This window comes from Hevea brasiliensis, chromosome 11 (genome assembly GCF_030052815.1).
Source record: "Hevea brasiliensis isolate MT/VB/25A 57/8 chromosome 11, ASM3005281v1, whole genome shotgun sequence".
Lineage (NCBI taxonomy): Eukaryota > Viridiplantae > Streptophyta > Magnoliopsida > Malpighiales > Euphorbiaceae > Hevea > Hevea brasiliensis.
In genome coordinates, this window is record NC_079503.1 from 92,538,546 (window position 1) to 92,559,403 (window position 20,858).

The window sequence follows — 20,858 nt, forward strand, 5'->3', positions numbered from 1 at the left end:
TTGAGGGTTTTATTTTATTTTTTATTTTTTATTATTATTATTTTTTTAAGTTATTGCAACCTTGGACAAATGAAACTCAACACCAATTTGACATTACGTGGAAGTAGAACTGATTACAAGCAATCATGAAAAGTATACAACAGTAATGAATTTTTTACTACAAGTTTTAAAGTACATACCAGCCAGATCCAGGAAACAAGAGACTAAACTGACGGGATATTATTTTCCTGATGCCTTCAGAATTCACTCTATTGGGCTAGCCATAGTATAAAAGAATGTGAGGAGGTGAAAACTATGCACTATGAGCTACTAATTTATATATTGACATTCTATGAAGATGTTGAACATCCTGTTGCAAAATATTTATGGGATCATCTTAGTTGAATAGTCCATGTATGATCTTTTCCATACCGCACAAATTGCAAAAGGAAGCGGTAATAATTAAGAACTGAAGATCTACACATTCACAACTTCATTTACCTCCTGAAATTTTTTAAGCTGCCCTGATTTGGATAGAACTTACTTTGTTTTTCCTTCGAGTCATGGAATGAGTTTTATTCTGGTTTAACTTAATGGAGCCTTTCATTTGTTTACTTTCTGATGGGATTTTCTTGGTTGCTGCTGGAGCCAAATCACCAGCTGCAGTTCTTTGACTTCTTTCTGCAATTCTTTTCTGGCGTTGAATCAATAATTTCTTCCATCTTCTTCCAAATCTCCTCTTCCTGTTCACAAGCATGTCTCATAAGAAATTGGAAAAAGTTGGTGAAATGTTTTACGTAATTTAGTATTCTTCATTACTTTCTCCAGCTTGCTTTTCTGAACTATAGGCCTACGTGGAAGTGACGGTTTCCTGCTCTTAGATACTATGCCAGCTTTGTCGTTTCCAGGGGATCCAGATAAAACTCTTGGCCTAACGTCTTTACCTGAAACTTTTCTTCCATTACTTTCCTTTTTCTTGATGGTAGTGCTGTCACAATTTGAAGCAAGCTTCTTTGCTGCATCATTATTAGTTTCAATACTTGAGCTCCTTCTTTCCATTTCCATAAATGATATGTCAATCCCATGGTCTGAAGTCCAGGATTCCCTTCCTGATTCTAATCCAGAATCCCATTCAAGCACTACACAAAGATCATTTGGTTCGTAACCACCCAATATTTCATGGTTTTCTTTAACAGTGCCATTTCCTGGCTGGGAAGACAAAGTAAGATCTGCAACCATGTTGATGTCGGTTTTCCACCAAGAATCACACAGATCTTCAACTGCTGGTCGATCATGTATCATAAAAGAATCATAAAGGACTACATGTTTTCTGCTCTTCTTGACATTCAAACGATCCCTGATGAAAACAAGCAATCACTGTTAACGATTGTGTCATTGGCTGTGTTCTGGTTTTCTGGTTTTCATGAGTGACTGATAACAAACCAATCTTCTCTGTTTCCAGGCTTAGTTGTGGATGACTCAATTGCAGATAGGATAACCCTAAGCCCATTTCCAGATTCTTCCATTCTCTGCAGATTTACGAGATCTGCATCTATGGAATCCCTTCTCCTCATGACTGATCTAAGATTATCTGCATTTCCAATATCTTTCATCCTATCTTGTTCTTCAGATCCCCCCTCCCTCTGAGCCACAACAAATGAATCACTTGCAGCCATCGGTTGCTTTGGTACTTTCTCCAATTCCAAGTCCATAGCACAGTTGTTCGCCAATGCAGTTCCAACTCCTAAGCTTTTGACTGTAAAATGCTCATCTGGAACATCCATTGGATGCAACCTTTCTACTCCATTAACAGTTGCTTCCTTATCTCTCATCAGGAGGTTCTCGAAGGCATCCCATTGGTCATTTGTCTTTTCCCCCTCTATTGGATTTGAAACAATGTCATCACCTAAATCTTGGGCAGCAGCATCATTGGACCCGTTGGAAATGTGTTTGCTCGTGTGAACCTTTTTTCCTATGATTGCTCGACCTTGATTTGTGCAATTTCTCCAATGATCCAATTGCATCATTAACCTTTTGCTGGAGGGAATCTTTATCAGTGAAATCATCCTCATCAGAATAAGATTCATCAGAGAAACTGGCTTTTTCTCCATTTCCTCTCTTTCGCGTAATGTAGTTAACATTACGGATAACAACTGTCTTAGAGGACTTCTTCCTATGCTTTTGCCTTTGTGAAGCATCCATTAAAGAGTGTCCTTTGTCGCATATATGAATCTAAATCACTTCCTACCTCAGAGTTGCTGGACTCAGTTTCTCTGTCTTCTCCTGAATGTTAAAGTCCTTTTTGGTTCAGAAATTTCTCCTTTTTTACTGGGGCAGATTTTTTCAGACTGGAAGCCGCTGCATGCTCATCATTACATAGTGAGGAGGGATAGGCTGCATAGGGAATGGATATCCTTGATCTGGAGGAAGTTGTTGAGGGTTCTGGAAATTGTACATATACTGAGGTATCTGATTTGACCATGGCACTGGCACTTGAACTTTGGTGGTAGTTGATGACATCTGATCTGATGTTGACAAGTTATCGTCTGCAGAGCAAAGCACGTTGACATCAGGAAATGGCCGATTGTTTATCAGAAATGAAATATCAATAAATATTTTGATACACATAGCACTTAAAGCACATGGAAAGAATATACAATACCCTTTTTGCTGTCAAAACTTGCATGACTGGCAGTTGAATCAGACCTTGAAGCATCTGTGGATCCATTTAGTATGATATTTGGGTTAAGGCCGCTAGCATCATTATTAAGTATTATTCCCGAAGTTCCCAAAAATGACAATTCTGATGGTGGACATGCTTCCCCTGCTGCTAATTCCTCCATCCAAAGACCATCCCCACGCTTTTTCTTACATAATTCCTTGAAATTAATACATGCTTCCCTGCATATAAATACTACTTGATTTCAGGACTACAGGATCAATACTAGAAGAAACCTTAGTCTACACAAGCTGGCATGCACAAAGGTACATTATTGAGTTCCAATCATTCTTCACTCTATTTGGAAATATTATGGTGCCTTTTCCAAATGAACTGTAAGTAACAATGAACAAAACAAACACACCATTGTTTCAGATTAAGAAGATTGTGTTTGTTCGATTATAATTCATTAGATGATATTGCATGCCAACAGCCCAGAAAACAATTATTAATATCATCAAGATATTTAGCTAATGCCTAGGTAGAACTTTTAACCATTTAGAAGACATCCAAAATTGCAAATTACTTTTGATAATACTTTTTTCTGCTTAATTCAACCAGCATGAGAGCTCTCACTTCGATTATTGAAAAGTTTATCCCCTTTGTCCCCTAAACCTTTGTTTAATAAAATTGTAGTTAATTTTCCATTCAGAAAATCATACCTTAATCGTGAGGCTCCAAATGCTTCTGCAAAGAAAATGAGATCATCTATATTATGCACTTCAAATCCAGCAACAAGGCCACGTGCATAAGCCATAGCTTGCTCTTTGCGAAGCAATGTTTTCCGAGTTTCAAGAAGCCATTGGAGTTGAATCCTAGCATGTCAAAACAAATGATTGATTAATGTCATATAGATGGAAAGACAACAAACATACCAAGTTTAGCCTTTTAAATAAAAAACAAGATTGTTTACTTGGAGTTTTCTTCTGCTGCAGTGTCATAGTGTCTCCCAAGTTCCCCTTTCAGCTGGAAGCAAATAACAAAGAATAATTCAATCATTAATATGATTTTCTATCTAAGCACAACTACTAATCTATAAATTTTGTGGAAATGCAATACACCTTAGAGGAGTCACTTGACTTCCTTGTGTTAGAATTGGCAGCTAACTCACTTCCTGCAAAAACAAAGCTAATGTCTAATAAGTACACAAAATTACATCTTGTGTGGAGCATGTTCTAGAACTAATGAAAGTCCATAAATTCCAACTGATGTGCTTCCACAAGTGCACGGGTCACAGTAGTATAGTTTTAAAAAATAATATCGTTCCTACAGAGAATTGTGCTTAAATTGGAAATAAAAGGATAAGCTAATTAGAATGGTAAAATTTAAAGATATAAAATGGAATTTAAAATTTAAGATTGGTATTTGAGAAATTTAAGCTAAATCAAACAATTAACTAAATTAATTAAACTAGATTACCAAAATTGAAATTGAAATTGCTATTTATGAAATTTGGAGGAATTAAATCTAAATTCAATAAAAATTAAAGTGATTCTAGAGATAGGATTTTCAATATTGTTTGCATGTGGTTTATCCCTAATTTAGCCAAACACATGAGAATTGCAATTTTGAGGGAAATCAATTCTTAGTTCTTTGAAGCATTTCAAAGTTGGTATTCATTAAATCAAACCATGTTTTCACGGTATTTCAAACCTAACAAAAACCCAATTAAAGCTCTAATTGATTTTTGGAAAGTCCCCTTAATCCTCTTAGCTTATCTCTAACACCAAGAAAACTAAGTTTATTGCAAGATTATCTATCCCAAACTGTAACACCCCTGATTTTTAAATATATTATTTTTGGGCAAATATTGATGTTTTAATTTTATTTAAATTTTAAGAAATTATTTGAGATTTTTTCGGATTTTAAAAATCGAGTTCGATTTTCCGAAAATATAAACTTTGATGATTTTTAAAAATTTATTTAAAGACCACGTGGCAAAACTAAAATTATATTTGGAGTCTACAAATTTTTCTGAGTTTTCTGAAATTTTTTAAAAAATTTTGGACCTCGTTTTCGGTGCTGAGGCAGAGTAAAAACTCAAAATTTTGTATCTTGAATCGAACCGGCTGAATCGAATCGGATCGGATCCGACCGGTCGAATCGGACCGGTCTTCTTCTTTTTCTCCCCCTCCCCGCGCGCGTCCGATCCCTCTCCCTTTCTCTCTCTTTTTCTCTCTCCTCCCTCCTCCCCTTGCCACGCCGCCGCCTACCCTGCCACCCCACCTCGCCGGCGCGCCGCCTTAGCCCTCCCCACGGCGGCCGCGCTGGAGCAGCCGAAGCGGCTCCGAGCGCAAGCGCGCGCGACTTTTCGTCTTCCCGGCCAAAATCCGGCCGATCCGGCCACCAATCTGACCGGGTCTTGTGTCTAAACTCATCTACTCATCGAGAGGTTTCCATAGACACCAAGAACACCGAAATCCATCAAGCGGTTTGTCCAATTTTTGCCCGGGAAGTTTTAGCCCATTTTGACTTTCGGGCTAGATTTCTCGCAAACCGTGAATCCCACGAGAAAACCGAGAGTACCAGAGCGCTCCACTCGTCGAGAGCTTCGCGGGGATATAAATTTCAAAATTTTCCGACACCGTTTTTCGGTGGGTCCCACGGAACTTCGCAGTGTTTTTCCGAGCATTAAATGAGCTTAGAAAATTCTGAAAAATTTATGTACTAACCCCCGTGTTGTGGGCTTCGTGTAGGTATCCTCAATTCGCGGAAATTCGACAGTTGACCAGGTTTGTGAATTTCCGGCCAGACAGACCCGTTACCGGAAAAGTCTCCGAATTGGACCGAGGTTTTGGCTACCCCCCATTGTCAGACATCCCGAGCGCGTCCCAGGAGTCGGAATCGGCAAAGGTAAACGCGAACCTTGCTTTTTTTCGTAATTTTCTAGTGCTTAAATAGGATTAAAAATCCATAAAATATTCGTGGCAGCTCAGAAAATTATGATTCTTTTTGCAATAGCCTAGTAATATCGCTAAGGACCGCGGGTCAAAGTTTTAGAATTTTTAGAGCTTATTTGGGTAGTTTTTGAAAAAATGATAAATTATAAGGACTAAATTGAAATTTTACATATTGTGATGGATGACTAATTTGATGGGCCCAGGAGGGGCTGTGTGATGTGATTGAGTTGCGGATATATGGGTTGTGAATATAGAAGTGTGTTTTGAGCCATTTTGCAGGTTGAGTAGGTCCTAGGTATAGGGGAGACTCTGCCGGATTTTCGGCACGACTTAGGACGTACTTGGTCTTTTCTTGATTTGTATTGAGTCATTTGTATTAAATAATTGTAATGTAATTGTCAAGTGAGTCGGGACAGCCTTCTTCCTCCGCCCGCCACACGATGACCGTTGTCAAGTCTGTGAGTAAAATATTAATTTTAATTGTAATTTCACTATTATTATATGTTCAAGCATGCCCATGCATCACTTATATGCATATATCTATGTAGATAAACCTTAGGCACGATTTATGTTGCATTCATAACTGTGAGAGTGCCATGTATGTTGTTGTGGTAATTTGGAGCAGTGTGCGTGCGTTGGCGTGCGTGTGATGTGGTGTGGACTATGGATAGGACGGGTAGACACGGCTTGAGATCTTCGCTGGGACCCAGTCCTTCGGGGTAGACACGGCTTGAGTTCTTCGCTGGGACCCCGATTTGGTTATTAAGTGGAAGTCTGTGTTGAGTTCTTCACTGGCACAGTTGGAATTAAGAGAGCTATATAGGGGATCAGCTCCCATATATATATGATTGATATTGCTGGGTGCGTGAATGCTCCAAATTACCTTTTTGCTGTTATGATGTGGATTTATTGCTGATGTTGCATTTCACTCTACAGGGTGCATTAGTTTTAGATAGTTATAGAGATTATGGTTAAAATTGATAATTTACTCTCTGAGTCGAACGCTCACTCCTGTTCAATATTTTTCCAGGCCATAGGAGGATATTTTTGAGGTTAACCTGCTTTCTCCCTCGCAGGTTATTTATTCATGCTTATGTAATTCTATAAATTTCTAGAATTTCCGCATGTGTTAGAAATGTTTATTTAATATGGGTCTGTAAACTAAATTATTATTTTGGACCTGTAAACTTAATATTCTATGCATGTTTGATGGATTGGATGAGGGAGCTGAGCTCCATTTATTTTTATGCTGATGAGTGTGTGGAGGGTGAGCTGAGCTCCCCAATTGAGTATTTACTGTGTTTACAGGTCGGGTGAGTCAAAAACTCCCCGTTGGTAGGTCCATTTTATGGCCGGACTCTGTCCGGTTGATTTCTTGAAATTGGGCCCAAATGGGCCTTAGAGTTGGGTTAAGTGAATAGTTAGGCTTACTACGGGCCTCGGGGGCTTTAGGCTGGCCCAGGTCCTAGTGCCGGTCCGGCCCATAGGTTGGGTCGTGACACAAACATTCACTTTTCAGTCCATCTGTCAAGGATTAAAACTTAACTTAATGAGGGCCCATTCATCTAGCAAAGCAACAAGCTCACAAGCAATAAATCAAAATGTAGCAAATCCCATTTAAATGACTAAATCAGTTCAAAAACTACAATAGAAAGCAATATTTATAAACCCATCTCTAGAATCTCAAATATCTACTCACAAATCATAGTTTCAAGACAAACCCAAGTGTAGAAATGAAGAAATATTGAAAAAACTAAGCCAAGGAATAGAAAAACCCAGTAGAATGATGAAGTATCAGCTGCTGGAGAGTTGCAGAAATGTCCTCTGCTGCTGCTGCCAAACCAGACGTGCCCTTCTTCCTCTCCTTCTTTCTTGCCAAAAATCTCTCTCTCTTTCTCCTTATGAAAAGAAATAGATAAAGGAGCTTTTATATGGTTCAGAGATCTACTCTAGAATGGGTAAAAAGGTGGAAGATTCCAGAGAAAGTGAGGTATTAAATCAGAGGAACGAAAATGCCACGTCAGCCATTTTAAGTAAAAACGACACAAGCTGAATCGGTTGTGTCGCAGGTTGTGTCGTAGGTTGTGAAACCTGCTGCCCGAGAAAAACTGCATATCTGATAATCGACACAACCTGCGACATAAGCTGAATCAGCTGTGCTGCACGTTGTGTCACTCTCGGCCTCTTTAACTCAATTTCAAAATTTTTTTTTTTGCAATTCAACTCTAATTTCTTCCAAATGGCTGCTCTGATCAAAATACATCAAATTTCTCCAAATTTAACCTGCAAAACAAATAAATTCCATAAATTAAACTAAGAAGTATAAAAAGGCAAAATTGACTAAATATATGCTAATATCTATAGTAATAACTATGAACAAGGGTAAATTATGTACAAAAATTATACCTAAATGATGATATAAAATGCATGCATCACCAACGTGAATGGAAACTTTTGCTTGTAAGGATCTATACCTTCCTCCAATATTCCAGCAACACCAGTGTTTGACAAATCATTGGCTTGAGCTGCGCTCTCAATCTGCAAGATTTCTTTTTCTAGACTGACAAATCTCTTAAGTACTACCGGCGTGCTAACAAAGCGCACAAATCTGATCAAACACAAGAGGAATTATCTTTTCAAACGCCAGTTTTTTAAAAGAAAAAATTGTGAATTTTTAAGAATAAAGCTAGATATGAGAGCTAAAATAAGAAAGGAAAATTAAGAATAATAGGCGTCACATCCCATTGTAAATTGCAGTAAATTTAAGGACTTTGAAGATAAATTATGAACAATTCTGCACTATAAAATACAGAACGATAGGGTATAATTTGTTAAGGTGGATTAGTGGCCATACTACACAAGATAAAGTCCGTAATGAGAGTATTAGAGAAAAGATAGGAGTGGTGCCAATTGAGGATAAGTTGAGAGAAGTGAGATTGAGATTGTTTGATCATGTGAAGCGTAGACATATGGATGCTCTAGTTAGACAAGTAGAGCGCATTAATTAAGTTAGAGGATAGAAAGAAAAAAAGGGTAGACCTAAATTGAATTGGAGGAGGAGAGTAGTACAACATGACCTATGACCTAGAACTAGAAGTATGACACATCTTTGAGTATTTAACCCAAAATCGTTTACCCAAAATCGTTTAGAGTAGAGAAAGCGAATCCATATTGTGACACTCCTTACCCGTCTACAGTGTAGCCGAGTAAGTTATGCCACTCAGTGTATCGGAACACCAATTCATGTTTCAATTTCAATTAATCCCTTTTAATTCATTTATTTATAATTTCTGATAAAACTAAATTTTTTCGCAAATTTTATAGAAAATCCGGCAGAGTGCCGGCTATAAATTGGAAAAACAGTTCTTCTGAACCTGTTAAAAACACTCCCAATAATATCATCACATTATTCTCAATCAACCTCCAATATATACTCAACAATTTCTCAATTCACTTCAGTATCTCAAAATTCAATTCAATTCAAAACACAGTCAACTCAATGAAAAATGCTCAATTTATTACTGAACATATTTCATAGATACTTACATCAAAAGCTTGATTACATGAATTTATAATATACATTACAGAAGGTTACAAAATACAAAATATCAAAATATCAAAATATCAAAAGTGGCCTAATGTCCTACCAAATGCACTGCAATGTAAGGTGACTCTGAACTCTGAGTGCAGATATGAAGGCTCACCCTGTATGAGGCTCTTTGGACTCCCGGCTATGTCTCAAAGATCAGGCGTGGCAAAAGTGACGCGCTAAGCAATTCTGCTTAGTGGTGACAATATAAAATAAAATAAAATAAAATAAAATAAAAACATGTGTATAGAATATATATTTATATTTTTGGGTGAACTAAGTCTCAAATGTTTATTGCAATATTATTCAATTGAAGTTTGGTAAGATTTATTAATACTGCCCGAGTAACCTATACTAGTTGACTGGACTGGATAAATGGGTAAACTAGTACTGGGTACTAAGTACCTCGGACCATCACACCATCGGTCACATTGTGTCTCCCGGTGTGCAGCGAGCTAATAAGTCGTGATAATTATCTGGGATTAAACTCGATTATAACAACTCAATATCATAGACAAAGGCTATTATGTCCTGAGAATGGCATAGGAAGCCATGAAATACAGAATGGCATGAAGCCATATGCGATCGCTATGAGAAACCTATTGGCATGCCAACCTATCCAAACCAATCACATTAGGCCTACTAGGGCATTTAACACTTTTTATTTATGTAATTCTTTGAAATTGAATTTTTATGATTACTATTCATTTCATTGGTCAACCAAAATATTGACTTTTGCATTGGCAATAGATAAATTAGTTTAAATATTATCAACATACCACATTTTGCATTTTAAACTTGTTGGTATTAGTTGCCAATACCATCTCTAAGCTTAATGTGAATTGGACAGAATTTTCAGTTTTCAAGCTTTGGCTTTACTATTCCATTAGTTACTGTTGTAGTGGGAATTTGGAAAACTGATCAACATGAAAGTTGTTCCTTATTTTGTCTAGTTGAATTTCCTTTTTCGAATCACTCTATTTTGAGTTTTGTAGCTCAAGTTATGGTCTAAAAACCATAACTGGCCGGATTAAAAAATTTCAGGGCTGACCATATCTACAGTGCAGTGAATAGTGATTGCAACTCAATTGTTGGATAGGTTATGGTCATAATTTGGGGTAGGTTTCTTCATGAAAGTTGTTGGTCTATATCTCAGCTTGTTGCTAGTAAAATTTCAGGTCAATTGGACCTTTCTACATTGAGTTATGGCCAAATGAACAATTCACATTGTTCATTTGGTCATTCTGCAGAAACAGCCTACAGGTCACCCAGATTTGAGCAAGTTTTTGGTCCACTTGGTTTGGTTTTATGGGCATGGTTTATTCACGAAAGTTGTGCCATTTTGTGTCTAGTTTCATGTCCAATTGGCCAAACACAAATTGAACCTCTACAATTTAAGTTATGGCAGTCCAAACAGGCTGGACTCACATCCAAACCTGCAGGTCACATAAGGCAGCCACTCCAACCTCAAATCCCACAACCCAATTCACTTCATTTTTTATTCAAACCAAACCAAATGGTCACTAATTGACCATTAAAACCTACTCCCATCATCACAAGATCAAAGTCTCATTCTTCAACCCAAACCCTAACTCAACATTTCAAAACCATGCATTATCATTGCATTTATCAATTCACTTATAAGATACACATTAAGGGCAGCCATACTAGCATGTTAGCTCTCCAAAAATCATCATCATATTACCCTAACCATGGCTGCCAAAATCTAGGGTTAGCATACCAATGGTGTTTCATCAAATTTCTTTGTCATTTACACACATTTATAGTTCTTAAACATGAAATTTAAGTGAAATTCAAAGTTTAGGTCACTAACCTCTTTTAGCTCAAATCCAAGCCAACCAAAACTTTAATTTTTCTTCAAAATTTTGCTGCCCAAAGCTTCCTCAAGGTGTGGGGTGAATTTTTTGTGAAGACAACTAGGGCTTTTGGTGGAAGAAAGCTAGGGAAATGGAGGTTTAGAAGTTTGTTAATGGTGGTTATGGTGGAATGGTTCACGGCAAGAGGAAGAAGAAAGAAAGAAAAGTCTGATTTTCTTCATTTTCCAGCTCATTTGACCTCTTTTAAGTTAGTTTATGCCATGTGTCAACACTTGAGTGGGTGAAGGCACACTAATGACATCATGTGATGTCATAAATTCCCATTTAATTCATTTTTTTTCTTTTCTTTTCTACTCATTTTTAATTCAATTTTTAGTAATATTTATTCACATTTTATGTCATAATAATTATTTACTTAACTGGACAAGTCGGCCAAAAATCACCTCTAAAGGCGAAATGACCAAAATGCCCTCCGTTTGGTTTAACGGGCTAAAATTGTCTGTACCAATTGAAAAATTTTTGTAAGTATTTTCTTGGCATTCTAATGCCATAAGAACCTCAATAACCCTTCTCTGGAGTCTCAAAAATTATTTTATAATTTTTCCCCCGGGTCTAGGGCTCGTAGTTGCGAGAACCACAACTTCTCACTAGGTTACCCATCGCTAGGGCACCGACTCATTTAACTTGGTTGTATTTTATTTCTAAAATTTTTCCTAAATTTTTCTTATTAATATTTGAGTTAATTATAGTTCCTCACTTTAGTTTAAATATTTTTTCGGACGTTCTAGCTGTCCGGTCCGACACTGGTCACCAGAACAGTAGAATATACGGAGTTGCTACAGGGAGGGTGTTACAACTCTTCCCCTCAACTGTTTGTATCAGGTAAATTTCGATCTAAAATTTAATATGTTTTATCCTAATTTAGTCTTCTTTGAAAGTGTTTATTTCGCCAATGTACAGTAATAATGTACAAAGAAAAATGATATAAAAATAATAAATTTATGCTTATATTATTATATAAGTCACATTTGCAATATTTATTTATGTTATAATTTTCTTTGCTAATCTTTTAGCATTTTCTCTATACTTGCTAGGTTGTCTCAGATTGTTTCATAATAAGTAAATTTTGATATCGGTCCAGTTCATTTCGATTCTTTCTAATAAATAACTATTCTTATTTATTTTAGGTCATCTTACTCATTTATTTAATTTCTAATATTTTTTTTATTACTAATATTCTTAACTTATTTCAATAAATTTCACTGCCCAAGTAACCTATGACAGGCTGACTAAACTGGATAACGGGTCGTTGACCTTTGGAGATCATGATGCCTCGGGCCGTCATACCATGGGGCCGCGGAACGTCAACCACATATCGGTATGGCTAAAAAGCCATGATAACACATAATCGGGCATAAAAGCCATGAATACGAGCATAAAGCCATGAATGCGGCATAAAGCCATGAATACGGGCATAAAGCCATGAATACGAGCATAAATCCTTTTCGCAGATCGCTAAAACAATACACTATTTTCATCCCAAACTATCAAAGCTCACACACATGTCTAGGCAATACAAGGGCACATAATATCATTAAATATTAATATATTGTGTTTTATGACTTCATTATTTCATGATAAATTTCAATTATAATTCATACATTCATTTGATCATTTATATGATCACAATTCACATCAATTATCCTTTTATACCATTGTACTCAAAATACTTCTCCTCTCTACAATAATGAGAACTAATGTCTCATTCATACATTAATATGGTTCATTTATTCATTCATTATGTTATTCATATTGATCACAATTCTAAACAATGGTTCACATGTACCATTGTATTCAAAACATTTTTCCTTTCTCATTTATACATTCAAGAATCTACTTATGTAATTACAAATTTTATATTTCAAGTTGAGTTACTAATATTTTATGAATTTCATTTGTGATAGGCATATAAGCCCTAACTATCTATTCACATCAATTAGGTGACTTATTTTTCATGTTTCAAGTAATCCATGAATATTTCATGGATTTCAAATTTATGGCCTTAATTTCTTTTTAACAATTTTGACTAGGATGCATAGTCCACATTTGTCATACAATTCTAAGCATTTAAGCTTAGAATTGGTTCTAGGTCTTCATCTTAATTTACTAATCATTTTGATTACTATTCACCTTACTAGTCAACCAAAATGTTGACTTTTTTATACTTAATGGATATATTAATTCTAATTACACCAAGATCCCACATTTTGAGTTTTACATTTGCTAGTATTAATTGCCAATTGCAATTTAAAGTCCCCTAGATGCATTTCTAAATTTTCAGTTTTTACTACCTAAGTTTACTGTTCCATTGGACAATTTTAGAGTGGAAACTGGGCTAACCTTTCTTCATCAAAGTTTTTCCTTATTGTGTCTTCTTTAATTCTCTTTTTGAATCACTCCATTTGGAGTTTTGTAGCTCAAGTTATGGTCATTTTACCATAACTGGTCGGAGTGACCTGTACCCAGATTTTCTGGGCAATTTGGTTCTGCCAGATTTGGTGACCTAAGTTTGGTTGGCAATTTGACTAGGTTATGGTCATAATTTGGGTCAGGTTTCTTCATGAAAGTTGTTGGTCTATATCTCAGCTTGTTTCTGGTAAAATTTCAGGTCAATTGGACCTTTCTACATTGAGTTATGGTAAAATGACCAAACACTATTCATTTGGTTATTTTGCCTAGGCAGATTGCAGGTCACCCGGATTAGGGCAAACTTTTAGTCAACTTGATTTGGTTTTCTGGGCATAGTTTCTTCACCAAAGTTGTGCCATTATGTGTCTAGTTTTATGTCCAATTGTCCAAACACCAATTGAACCTCTACAATTCAAGTTATGGCTGCCCAAACCTGCTGGACTCATGTCCAATTCTACAGGTCACCTAGGGCAGCCACACTAAACCTAAATCCCATCACTAAACACACTTCATTTCTTGTTTACCAATAAACAAATGGTCACTAATTGACCATTAAAACTCACTTTCATCATTACATGATCAAAGTCTCAATTTCATGCTCAAACCCTAACTCCAATTTCCAATTCATGGTATACACACACCAAACTCATACCAAATCACTTTATCCATCATCTATACTCATCAATAACATAATTAAGCCACTTAATTTCATCAAAAACCAATAATCCTTAAACTTTCTCATGGCTACCAAATTTAGAGATTTCATTTACTCAAGTTTTTCTTTTAATTTCACACAATTTTCTACTTGATTTAGCATGCTTACAAGATTAAAGAAAGAAAGAAATTGTTTAGGGCACTAACCTTGAATGGAGCAGAATTTTTTCTTGACCCAACTTAGATTTTTCCTTCACTTTCTTTAATTTTCTTGGCTTCCAAACACTTGCTCAAGATGTAGAGACAAATTTTGTTGAAGTGGACTTAGGGTTTCAAGTGAGATTTGGGTGGGTTATAAAGCTTGGATAAGCTTTAATGGTGGTAAGGGTTAGGAGAGCTATGGATGGATGAAGAAAGTAAAAGGAAAACTGATTTCTTTCTTTCATTTCTGCCCATTTAACTCATTTTAAGTGAGTTATAGCCATGTGTCACCATGTGATTGGGTGGAGGCACACTAATGATATCATGTGATGTCATAATTCCCAATTTCTTTCATTTTTCTTTTCTTTTCTTTTCTACTCATTTTCAATTCAATTTTTAACAATATTTATTCATATTTTATGTCATAATAATTATTTACTTAACTGGACAAGTCGGCCAAAAATCACCTCTGAAGGCGAAATGACCAAAATGCCCTCCGTTTGGCTTAACGGGCCAAAATTGTCTGTACCGATTGAAAAAATTTTCTAAGTATTTTCTTGGCATTCTAATGCCATAAGAACCTCAATAACCCTTCTCTAGAGTGCCAAAAATTATTTTATAATTTTTCCCCTGGGTCTAGGGCTCCTAGTTGCGAGAACCGCAACTTCTCACTAGGTTACCCATCGCTAGGGCACCGGCTCATTTAACTTGGTTGTATTTTATTTCTAAAATTTTTTCTAAATTTTTCTTATTAATATTTGAGTTAATTGTAGTTCCTCACTTTAGTTTAAATATTTTTTCGGACGTTCTAGCTGTCCGGACCGACACTGGTCACCGGAATAGTAGAATGTACGGAGTTGCTACAGGGAGGGTGTTACACATATAGCCTACTCCAAGTTTTTTTTGAGAGAAAGACTTAGTTTTAGTTAAGTTGAGTTGAGTTGAGTTTAGATAGTGTATAATTTGTGTCCAAGAAGAACTCCGAGGTCCATTCATTGAAATGGAGAATTGTGAAAGTATTTAATAATTAATCACATTGTGAAAGTATTAAAGCTAAATCCATGATACTCGATAATGACACAAAATTTAGCAGATGAAAAGCGAAGAACATAGTAATGTTGGATCAATTACCTCTCAAAAGTGGCTTTGTTGAGCCAAAGAGGACTGCCTGTAGGAGGGCAGAGTTTGATGGAGTACCCACCTCTGGAAATCTGATCTTTAGCAAATTTGAGGTCGGAAGTGAAGGGTTCAAATAACCCAAAAGCCAGTTTCTCTGTCTTGCCACCATAGAAGAGAAGCAGATCAAATTTTGACAATGAAAACGCAAAATATCAGCCTTGAACTTATGAAAAGAACAAAAACAAGAAATTAGAGAGAAATGAGTACCTGGTTTGAGTAGGAGTGAGCTGAAACAGAGCATAGTCAAGAAGATTACTTGATGAGGCCATTGAGAGAGAGAAGTTAAAAGGGCATATTGTTTATTGGATAAGAGAGTAAAGGATTCTTTCTTGAAGTGTAATCTTGGTATTATATGAAGTTGTTGAACGTTGGTATCACATTTTTGAAAGTGACTTAGCAGAAGTTGAACTGGAAATGGCTGCGAGAGAAAGCCAGCAGGAGATTATCAAGCTTTGCACGCGGACATGGTTAACCAATTTTGCTGGCCCACAAAAATATGGTACACCGAAAACGACATCGTCCTATTGCTTATCATTCTTTTTTATTTTCTTTTGGAGCAAGGCACGTTTCTTGTCCAAATGTTACGACAAATATTTTAAAGATTTTTAATAATAAATAATATTTTTTAAAATCCATTAATTAATAAAAATTAAAATTTAATATTTTTTATAAAATTTTAAATAATTAAATATTTTTTTAAAAAATTAAATAAAATAGAAAAAGCTAAATGTGTTCACTAATTAGCAATTATTATATAAACGATTTTGTTATTTTTATGCGGCTTGAATTTTGGATATATTTTCATGGACCCAAATTATGATCTGACTCGAAAGTTTCATGCTGTGACCCAATTGAGATAAAAAGTGAAATCTATGGTGGTAACGGAGGGCACGGCCGATTACCCCTATGGTATGGATCAATATAAATATTATAATATTTTGTCCTTTGTGGTAGAGTTGTGAGATATTCGAGAAACACACCAAGATTAGGGTTTGAGAGTTCTGAGTGATTGTATCATGTTCTTTTTCATCATAGTAGAATTTTTTCTCTTGTCTTACTCGTAGATGTAAACCTTACAGTTGAACTACGTTAAATCTTGTATTATTTTTCTCTCTTTTATATATTGTGTAATTATGCGATTTGCGTATGTGTCTTAGATTTGTGTGCCTATTATAACAAATAGGTATCAGAGCTTTATGCACAAAATCTAGGGTTTACGGATGGCATATTCTTCGATGACGTATGAGATAGAGAAGTTTAATGGCGGATCGAGTTTCAGTATGTGGAAGATTAAAATCAAATCTTTCTTGATCTTGCAAGGTCTATGAAAGGCAATCGAGGATAACTTTCCAGAAGATATGAAAGAGGTGGAGAAGGCTGATCTGAAGGAGAGAGCCTTGAGTGCAATTTTCATGAGCGTAACTGATATTGTCCTATGTGAGATTGCTGGTAAAAGTCAGCGTCTGTGGCATGGAAGAAATTACAGGAGTTGTATTCTGCCAAATCGCTGACCAACTGCCTATATCTGAAAAAAAGGCTTTATAATCTGAGAATGAGCGAAGGTACACCCATTAAAAAATATCTTGATGAATTTAATTCAATCATTATGGACCTGAAGAATATTGATATTGATATTGATATTGATATTGATATTGATAATGAGGATCAGGCTCTTATTATGTTATGTTCTTTGCCACCCTCCTATGAGACTTTTATTGATACTCTGTTGTATGGGAAAGATAGTATTTCACCAGACGATATTAGTAATTCTCTAAAATTGAAGAAGTTGAAAAAGAATTTTTAAGATAATAGAGAAAGATTTGAGGGGGAAGGTTTGGTGAGCAGGGGAAGAACACATTCAAGGGAGGGTTCTTCCAGTAGGAAGAAGTCTAAGGCTAGATCTAAGTAAAAATTGAAAAAGGCTAACTATTTTGAGTTCCGGGAGCAAAGTCACTATAGGAAAGACTCTCCCAAGTTGAAAAATAAAAGGGGAAAGCAATTAGAAAGTTCTGTGAATGTGGTTAACAGGTTTATCAATTCTGACGGTAATGACAGTGCTAGAAAAATTTTATCTGTAAGTTCAAATCATAGACAGAATTCCTGGATTCTTGATACTGGTGCTACTTATAGCATGTGTCTACATAAAAACTGGTTTTTCACTTACAAACAAATGAGTGGTAAGGTGTTTCTGGGCAATAATCTTGCATTATCTATGGAAGGAATTGGTAAAATCAGATTGAGGATGTTTGATGGCGTTGTCAGAACTATAGAGTGTTGGCATGTTCCAGAATTGAAAAGAAACCTGATGTCTCTTGGGACACTTGACTCTTATAGATTCAGATATAATGTAGAGAATGGAGTTCTTAAAGTGTACAAGGCCTCTATGGTACTCATGAAGAGCAGTTTGGTTTCAAGATTGTGTTTTCTTCAAGGTAGTCAATTTCAAGGGAAGCTGCAATAGCATCTAAAAGTAATGATCAGAATCAGACTCAATTATGGCATATACATCTTGGTTATATGAGTGAAAGAGGATTATCTGTGTTGAGCAAGCAAGATTTATTGGATGGGTAGAAAACAAAATTTGTGGACTTTTGTGAACACTGTGTGTTTGGCAAACAGACCAGGGTGAAGTTTGATAAAAAAGCAGTACACAGGACTAGAGGAACGATGGATTATATCCACTCAGATCTATGGGGTCCTAACAGAATCTCTTCTAAGAGCGATGCTAGTTACTTCATAACTTTGATTGATGATTACTCTCGGATGGTGTGGGTGTATTTTCTGAAAACAAAAGATGAGGCATTTTCAACCTTTGTAAAGTGGAAGACGATGATTGAGAAGCAAACAGAAAAAAAGGTCAAATGTCTTAGAACTGATAATGGGTTGGAATTTTGCAATCGTGAGTTTGATGCATTCTACAGTAATGAAGGTATAGTGAGACACCACGCTTGTGCAAGGACTCCACAATAGAATGGTATTGCAGAATGCATGAATGGAATGCTTTATGATAAAGCACAAAGTATGCCCTCGCATTCAGGATTGGGAAAGGACTTATGGGCTGAAGCAATTAATACAACTTATTTCTTAGTTAATAGATCTCCATTTACATCTATTGAGAGCAAAACTCCTTTTGGGATATGATCCAGTTCACTAGCTGATTAGTCTCAGCTGAGAGTGTTTGGTTGCCCTGCTTATGCTCATATGAGGGATGGTAAGCTTGAGCCAAGGGCAAGAAAATGCATATTTTTAAGGTATGCATCTGGAGTGAAAAGGTTACAGGTTGTGGTGCAATGATCCAAAGTCTTCAGGATTAATTATCAGTAGAGATGTGACATTTAATGAGTCTACTTCATTAGATAGTCAGAGGGAGAAGTCAATCGCAGAATCAGATCACGGTGTCAAAGAACAGGTGGAGCTTGAGATTGATATTTCAATAGTTTAGTCCAGTGATTTAGATGATGAGATGCAAGATCCTGATCAACAAGAGGATTCACCAGAGCAACAATAACAAAAAACCATATAGCATTGCAATTGGTAGAGAGAGAAGACAGATTAGACCCCCGCAGAGATATGCATATGCAGATCTAGTTGCGTTTATCCTGTCAGTTGCTAAGACAGATGATGTGCATGAACTCAGCAATTACAGAGAAGCTATTTCTTGTTTAGATGTAGATCAGTGGGTTAGTGCTATGGGTGAAGAAATTGAATCTCTTCATAAGAATCAGATTTGGGAGCTTGTAACATTGCCTAAGGGACAGAAAGTGGTAGGCTACAAATGGGTGTTCAAGTAAAAGAAGGCACTCCTAGGGTTGAAGCACCTTGATATAAGGCACAGTTGGTAGCAAAAGGCTTTACTCAGAGGGAGGGAATTGACTTTAATGAAGTATTTTCTCCAGTTATAAAGCACAGTTCTACTAGGGTCTTACTTACTATAGTTACTCTTTATGATCTAGAGCTTAAGCAACTAGATGTGAAGATAACATTTTTGCATGGTGAGTTAGAGGAGAAAATTTATATGAGTCAACCTGAGGGATTTGTCATTCCAAGTATGGAAAGCCAAGTTTGCTTGCTTAAGAAGTCTTTGTATGGTCTGAAACAGTCCTCCAGGCAATGGTACAAAAGATTTGATACATTCATGGTTCGTAATGGCTTTATTCATAGTTCATATGATAGTTGTGTGTATCATAGGAAGCTTTCAGATGATTCCTTTGTCTATTTATTGTTGTATGTGGATGGCATGCTTATTACTGCTAAAAGCATGTCACAAATTAATATTCTGAAAAGCAATTGAGTGATGAGTTTGAAATGAAGGATTTGGGCACTACAAAAAAGATTTTGGAAATGAAAATTACTAGGGATAGAAGTATTGGAAAGCTTTTCTTATCTCAGTAGGCCTATGTTAAGAAAGTGCTTAAGCGTTTCAATATGAATAATGCTAAGCCTGTGACTATTCCATTTGTTGCCTATTTCAAGTTATTTGCAGACATTTCACCAAAAACAGATGAGGAGATAGAGCACATGTCCAATATTTCCTATTTGAGTGTTGTTGGTAGCATCATATATGCTATAATTTGCACCTGACCTGACATTTCACATGCAGTTAGTATTGTGAGTAGATACATGGTGTCTCCTAGGAAAGAGTATTAGCAGGTAGTGAAATGGATTTTGAGATATTTGAAAGGTACTACAGATGTTGGTTTGACATTCTGTAGGCCCAAGATGAATCATTCAATTATTGGCTATGTGGATTCAAATTTTGCAGGGGACTTAAATAAAAGGATATCTCTGACAAGTTATTTGTTCACTCTTTTTGGAAGTACTATCAGTTGGAAGGCAACATTGCAAGTTACAATTGCTTTGTCTACCACAGAGGATGAATATATGGCTTTAGCAGAGGTAGTAAAGGAAGCTTTATGGTTATAAGATGTGGTGGGTGATCTTGGATTGATACAAAATAAGCCAATGATGTTTTGTAACAGCCAGAGTGCAATACGTCTCATAAAGTATCAAATGTACTATGAGCAAACTAAGCACATTGATGTTAGATATTACTCCATTAGGGACATTATATCTCAGGCGACTGTAGCTATGTAGAAAGTCTCTACACATGATAATCGAGCAGATATGATGACCAATGGAGTCTCAATCAGCAAGTTTAGGCATTGTCTAGACTTGGTTGGTGTTTGTAGTACTTAAAAGTGCCCTTGCAAGGGCATATAGCAAGACAGAATATTTGTGGTTATTTTGTTAATGATGAAGGGAATTCAAGCCAAGGGAAAGAATTGTTATTTTTATGAATTGTTATTTTTATGTGGCTTGAATTTTGGATG

General features: G+C 36.1%; 1 pseudogene; it reads right to left on the minus strand.

Moving 5' to 3' along the window:
* Positions 1-292: 292 nt before the first annotated feature.
* On the minus strand, positions 293-15,797 carry LOC131170352 (COP1-interacting protein 7-like; annotated as a pseudogene).
* Positions 15,798-20,858: the final 5,061 nt, after the last annotated feature.